Source organism: Arachis hypogaea, chromosome 17 (assembly GCF_003086295.3).
Source record: "Arachis hypogaea cultivar Tifrunner chromosome 17, arahy.Tifrunner.gnm2.J5K5, whole genome shotgun sequence".
Lineage (NCBI taxonomy): Eukaryota > Viridiplantae > Streptophyta > Magnoliopsida > Fabales > Fabaceae > Arachis > Arachis hypogaea.
This window is the reverse complement of record NC_092052.1, coordinates 126,525,235-126,532,865: the sequence shown is the minus strand read 5'-3', so window position 1 is coordinate 126,532,865 and position 7,631 is coordinate 126,525,235. Positions and strand designations below refer to the sequence as shown.

Sequence of the window (7,631 nt, the reverse complement as noted above, 5' to 3'; positions counted from 1 at the left end):
TTTTTTAAAATATCATTTGTTTTAATTAGGATTTTTTTTTTCTTTTCTTATTCTTTCTAATAATTTTACCACCAAATTACTACAATTACTATCATATCCATCACCATTGGAAAATAATAATGAAAGAAAGAGGTAAATTAAATTGCTTAAATAAGTATTAAAAAATGGAACTTATGTTTCTATGAAGTTAAAACATGTGTAATTTATAAACATTATAGAATAACGCCTAAAACAAAATATTACATTTGACACAACTGTGATATTTTAAATTTTAATTTAATTATGAAAGACTAAAATAATATTTTTTTTAAATAAACATCCAGTAAAAAATTATGTCGACGCGTATCTTTCTCAACAAATCTCTTTACCATTTTTATGTACTTAACAAATACAAAAGAAGCAAAATTATTCAAATTCATTTGTCCTGTGGAACACAAGTACACAACATATGCACAAGAGTCTATTTCTTTTCACTAAAAGGATCATCTAATCATCTAGATCTTATATTAAACAGTGCAAGACACACCATACAACATACAAGAAACAAAACATGTAAACCCCGGTTAAATTAGTAGATAATTAGTCAATAAATTAATTTTTAATAAGGAAGATTAGAAACGTAAATATTATATTAAATTAGGATAGAACTCATCGAAACGAAAATTTTGACACTAATTTCGAAGAAAACGGTCCAAGATTGGACCGAACGGGCCAAACCGGACCGTCGGTCCAACTGGACCAACACTTTAAATGAGCCGAAAGCCCTTTCTTCCTCATTTTCACGTATGAACAGCGTGAAAGCTCCAGGGAGAACGAAAGCTCCCAAACCCTTACGGTAACCTTCCGATTCCTGTAACTTCTCCATCCGAGCTCCGATCGCTGCACCGTTTGCGGCCACGCGTCCACCGTGTCGAGCTCTATATTTCTACCGGAACAATTTCACTGGTAACTTGTTTAATCACTCTCAGCCCTCTTTTCCCCCAATTTTCAAATTTCCAATGGAAATGTTGAATTTCTTTGATTTTTGATGTTTTAGAATCCAATTAGCTTGAGAAAAACGTTCACTCTTTCTTATGTGAAGCTTGGGTAAGGTGAGGATACGATAATTCTATTTTATTTTCATTAAATTTGAGCTTTGAGTATTAAATTGGATATATGTGTGTTATGAATGTGTATTAGGTTGTGAATAAATAATTGGAGCTTGAAATTGTGAATACTGGAACTTGGAGGAAGCGGATTAGTTGAGTTTTGAGGGGCTGCCTTGGTTTTGAATAAATAGCTTTGGTTGTTACGTGGAAATCGGCCAAGGTATGGTTTAGGTTTCTTGCATTTAATATATAATATTCTGTGAAAACTTAGGCTAGATGACCATAGGATAAGTTGGAATGCAGGTGTATGTTTAATGTTTAGTAATTTGTCGATGAATATATTTGGTTGAAGTTTATTGGATAATTAGTTATTAACTTTGGATGGTGAATGTTGTTATGTTAATTTGGAGAGAATTATGGTTGAATGTTATTGTTGATGAACATGGTTGGTTTGGTGCTTGTTGATTAACTAATAATTTGGTGAATTATTGATTTGAGGTATTTTGTGTTAGAAGACTAAGATTAGTGAACTATGATCCTTAGTTGAATTTTGGTTGTTGAATTTGAATATTGTATGAGTGTAATTGTTGATCTGAGGTAGATTTATTGTGGTGACTGTTATGATGATGATGAAGGGTATGTTGAATTGAAAAGAAAGCAGGTTTGGACCCGAAAAGGGTGGCAAAGTCCAAGTTTTAGAGGAGATGCTGTCGAAATTTTATAAAAATTAGAGATTTTATTTATATGATTATCTAAAAAGATTTATATTCAAAGGTTATATGGTTTGATTTAGAGTTATTAAGAAAATGAGCATGTTTTAAGTTTGATTCATTTAGAAAAAAATGAATTATATTTTGAATTGGAACTATTGATGGACGGAATGGGAGGTGTGATAATGAAGGATAAGGATTGAATATAATTGATGTATTATGATGAATGAAATGCGATTGAGAATGATGTGGATGTTGATGAATTATAATTGAATTATTTAAATAGCTTATGAATTTGAATAATCTGAGATACGAGATTCCCTTAATTAAGTGCCGTGGCTTGCCACCACGTGTACCAGGTTGAAAACTCGATACTCTGTTGACCCTACGACGTAAGTGTGACCGGGCACTATATAAATTTCCGGGAATGTTACCCCCATTGAGCAATATTGACTATATGAGAAAAAGCTATGCATAGACTCTTGGGGATGCACGTCGGGGGACAGTCTAAGGACAATTCAGACTTGTCGGGTTGGCTGGATAACCGACAGATGAGCCTCATCAGCCATAGGACAGGCATGCATCATATGCATATTACTCGAATTACTTGCTTGTGCTTTAATTGGGTGTGCCTAAATGTACTTGCCATGTTAAATGTGTATTTGTTACCTGCAGTATTTGTAACCTTCTTGTGCTTGTCTTTATCTGTTTATCTGTCTGTGAAATGCATGATGGAGTTGGAGGTATGGAGGAATGGCAAAATGGGATTTAGATTTAAGGTTAAGTTAAGTTAGGTTTAAATATCCTTAGTAAACCACCTTTTATGGCTTCTATTTAATACTTTAAGCTCTATAATCTGAGTGTCGGCATTCTAGGATTGCCTCTGGCATTCCCAGGACCTTATATATTATGTGTGTGGCACCTTTACCATACTAAGAACCTCCGGTTCTCATTCCATACTATGTTGTTATTTTTCAGATGCAGGTCGAGAGGCATCTCGTTAGGCGTCTGGACTCTTGAAGCGGAGTGGTTACAGGGTTATATATATATATATATATACTTGGTTTTCTCTCCGCATAACTTGTTATTTTGATCCTCGTAGAGGTTTATGGAGAGGTAGGATTGTGTATATGTACTTTTGGGTTTTGGATATGTATGTATATATATGTAAATATTCTCCGGCCAGTCTTGACTTCGCAGGCTGAGTTAGGAGCTTGTTATTTTGTATCTTTGGCACTCTATTCCTACTTCTGTTATCATATGTTTAATAGTTATGATTTCCTTAGCACGCAAGTTAACTCGTTCCTTGAGTGTTGCGCTTTTATCTTGCGATTTTTGTTTCCTCTTTTCTTCAAGGCTCTTAGCATATTATAATTCTTCTACTATTATATGTATTCATTTTATTTTAGAGGTCGTAATACTACACTACCTCTATTTTACAGCTTAAGCGTAGAGCTTAATGTGGTAGGGTGTTACAAAACAAAACCGCATACTTAAGATATAAACATAAGAAAAAGTTATAAAGAAATGAAATTTCTTCTTAATTGATTAATGGGATTGGATCATTACTTGTTTACAAAAACATTTGGAGGGGGGAACAAAAATAACAACGATGTAATATATGCCTCCCTTTCGAATTTGAAACAAATTTAATTAAGTATTTGAATAATCAAACTCAAAATATCTTCATCAGTATCAGCTTCAGCTCATCAAATGTGATTTCATCAAATCCCCATTCAGAGTCACTTTCCATGCTTCCCATAGCCTTCAATCCCCTTGGTCTCTGTATCTATAAAAATTTAAAGTCAAAACTCTATAAAAGAAAAAGATTTATCAAGTCCATGAACCGAGGCAAGATTCTATTACTTTTTTAAGTTTAGTTTGGTTTATGAAATAGGCATTTGGCAGCAAAACCGAATACAATACAATGGGCCATTTCACTGGCGCTACCTTTGAGGTGCTCCAATTCGTGCTCGCCATGCTTGAATGCGCCATTTCCTGGATGCTAGCTGCGAAATGCTAATGCCTGCCAATGTCAGCTCTATTTCGTTGCCACCACCCATGATTTGTAGTGCAATACTATTTCGCAGGCGCCTCCCAAAAATTAGCCCTGCGCATTTGTGGAATAAATTGATGCTGTGCGTATTTTCGGAATTAATATTTTTTGAATATTTATTTATATAAAAAAGCCTAATTTTTTACTTCAAAATTCAAAAGAAAATTGAATACAATACCATAAGAAAATTATAGATATTCGAAAAAATTTTACACATGTATCAGCATATTGAATTAGTGATACACGGGAGATTTTATGGTGTTGATGGTGGTTGTAAGCATCACATACTTTCATGTGGTGTCATGGCCAAATGGTAACGCGTGAAGTTGAGGATAAGTGTGATTACGAGAATACTCAATATGTGAAGTAATTCCATTGTTTCTATTTTAAATTTTTTATTGCTTTGTGGAGAATAAATAATTAGGAATTAATTACTAATTTATAGATAATTAGATAATGGGCCAATTCATGTGGTGGGCTGTGTGATATTCGTCAAAGTAAATAAAAAGTAAAGAAGATCTCCAAAAAAAAAGAAGGTCCCAAAAATATTTCAAGTAGCTAGTTGAGGGATACAAACTAAGAATCCTAGCCTGAATGTATGCTTCTTCTGGTAACTCTAGTGGAACCACTGCATCTCGAGCCATGTCATCCTATCGCCCCAGTTAGTCCCAATAATTATATTTTAAATTATTGTTTAATAACAAATACATAATATACATATTTGATTACATTCACAATGAAAATTTTGTTTAATTTTTTCAAAATAAAAATAATTAAATTTTAGAGTATATGTTATTATACTGACTTTAATATTTTAGTGTTTCTTCTTAGTAGTTAAATAATTTGACCATTATTCATGTTTTATAGTTATAAATATAATTATACAAAATTGGATTTAATTTTTATAAAGAGTTTAATTATCTTGTTGGTTTTTAGATATTTTTTTTAATTCGATTTTTATACTACTTTTAATTTTATAATAAGGACTTTTTTATGTCAACAAACATTAAAATTTAAAAGTATATATCTATATTGACTATCCATATTAGATGCAAACTTTTAAATTTTTTTCTTTCCAATTGTTAATCCTTGTATTTGATGTACAGTAAATTATAAAAAATATATATTTTTTTTATGATGAATTATAAAATATTTAAAACTAAACTATTATACAATGGGTAGCAATTTTTTTCTTTTCCTTACCCCTTTTCGGATCAAAATTTTTTTTCATGGGTAGCATTACCCAACCCTTCTGAGCCTCCTAACAGATTATACTAAACACATCCTCAAACAAAAAAAACTCGTATAACAATGGCCATTAAACCCACCCCCTATGACTTAATTAACCAAACCACTAAACTATTCTTCTTAATGAGACTCTTAAGCAGAACAGGTTCCCTTCTAGTTTGTGCACAGATGTGACCTCACCATCAACGTGTCTTTCGTTAATATTGACATGCAATTACAACATACTATGCTTATCTTTGATGTAAGCACCACAGATTTTTCCCACATTCTTTCCCACATGAAACTAAAAGCATTGTCCAAAAATAAAATCCAGACTTAGACGACAGTGTGTGGTTTTTTTCTCTTCTTTTTCTTTTTGTAAGTGATGGGATGCTACACATTTTACATCACTTTTAAATTTTTAAATGTCAAAAACATGCCTAATGGTCAAATTTTTGTATATAATCAGGATTCAAAGTTTATAGAAACATAATTTTGCAGTGGTAAGTATTAAACTACTCTTTCACCTTAGCCAATGACAATAATAAAGAAGTCTCGTGGTCCACAAATTCAGCCCAACAGAATACATAAATTCAATTACAATTTTAGCCTTTATTATCTTATCTTATCTTTTCTTTATCTTATCTTTAGTTGTTCTTATCTTATCTTTATTTGCTTTTATCTTTCATAGGTCAATGCTCTATATATATTTAGTTTTACCTTCATAATTTACAATATATAATTCAATTCAATTCAATTCAATCAACAATCAATAAAAGTTTTCATTCTTTTATATTTCCTATTCTTTCACAATTTTATCATGGTATCAGAGGCTTGGTATCCTCCTTGAAGAGGATATATAAGCTATCATCTTTCCGATGAGAAATCACCCTACTTCTTTTTTAACCTCCTCCTACAATAAATAATCAATCTTCGAATTTAGCTCAGAATCTAACCAATCAATATTACATCCATCGAAGTAAACATCCAACATCAATCTTGGTTACCCTGTTATAACAGGAAACAACAACCATTCATGGAATAGTCACTATGGCCTGTCTACGCCTTCTTCCGCCAGTTCCATCTGTGCCTTCTTGTGCGCACTTGTGGCATTGATGGTCTTGACTTTGGATTAGAACGCAAGCATGTTAATGCCATTGTTACTACATAAACTATAGCTTGAGTTTCTTTTGACTTAATGGTAAATGGATGCGTGGATCCAAGAGATCTTTTACCATTATATTTTTGTTAGAAGAGTCATCTAACGAAGACGAGATTAGCTCTCTTGGGTGCCTTCCCATTAAAGTTTCCAATGCCACCACTCTAAAACTATAGACGTCACAGTTTTCTGTCAGAGTCATTGTATAAGCCAACTCTGGTGCAAGGTACCCATATGTTCCAACTTGTAATGTCTAATTTGAAGAATCTAAGAATTCAAGATCAAAAATTCTTTCACAATTTTATCATAGTATCAGAGCCTTGGTATCCTCCTTGAAGAGGATACATAAGCTATCATCTTTCCGGTGAGAAATCACCCTACTTCTTTTTTAACCTCCTCACACAATAGATAATCAATCTTCCAATTTAGCTCAGAATCTAACCAATCTCTATTACATCCATCCAAGTAAAAATCCAACATCAATCTTGGCTATCCTGTTATAACAGGAAACAACAATCATTCATGTAATAGTCACTATGGCCTGTCTGTGCCTTTTTCCTGCAGTTCCATTTGCGTTAAATTATTCATCTTCTAATAAGCAATTATTTTTACTATTCCTATCTTCCCGAAGATTATGCTATCAATTGATGAAATGTAATATCAGCGAAAGGCAACGTCAGTGACTGTTTAGAAGTAGAAAACTCGTGCGCACTTGCTGCATTGATGGTCTTGACTTTGGATTAGAACGTAAGCATGTTAATGCCATTGTTACTACATGAACTATACCTTGAGTTTCTTTTGACTTAATGGTAAACGGATGCATGGATCCAAGAGATCTTTTGCTATTATGTTTTTGTTAGAAGAGTCATCTAACGAAGACGAGATTAGCTCTCTTGGGTGCCTTCCCATTAATGTTTCCAATGCCACCACTCTAAAACTATAGACGTCACAGTTTTCTGTCAGAGTCATTGTATAAGCCAACTCTGGTGCAAGGTACCCATATGTTCCAACTTGTAATGTCTAATTTGAAGAATCTAAGAATTTAAGATCAAGAATTCTTTCACAATTTTATCATGGTATCAGAGCCTTGGTATCCTCTTTGAAGATGATACATAAGCTATCATCTTTCCGGTGAGAAATCACCCTACTTCTTTTTTAACCTCCTCTCACAATAAATAATCAATCTTCCAATTTAGCTCATAATCTAACCAATCTCTATTACATCTATCCAAGTAAATATCCAACATCAATCTTGGTTACCCTGTTATAACAGGAAACAACAATCATTCATGGAACAGTCACTATGGCCTGTCTGTGCCTTCTTCCTGCAGTTCCATCTGCGCTAAATTATTCATCTTCTACTAAGCAATTATTTTCACTATTGCTATCTT

At 32.9% G+C, this 7,631-nt stretch overlaps 1 long non-coding RNA gene across 1 annotated transcript; it reads left to right on the top strand.

Moving 5' to 3' along the window:
- The first annotated feature begins 775 nt into the window (after positions 1 to 775).
- On the top strand, positions 776 to 3,091 carry LOC140180804 (uncharacterized). The gene is made up of 4 exons (XR_011874772.1): positions 776 to 945; positions 1,037 to 1,091; positions 1,180 to 1,308; positions 2,777 to 3,091. It is a non-coding gene; the product is annotated as an uncharacterized lncRNA (long non-coding RNA).
- Positions 3,092 to 7,631: the final 4,540 nt, after the last annotated feature.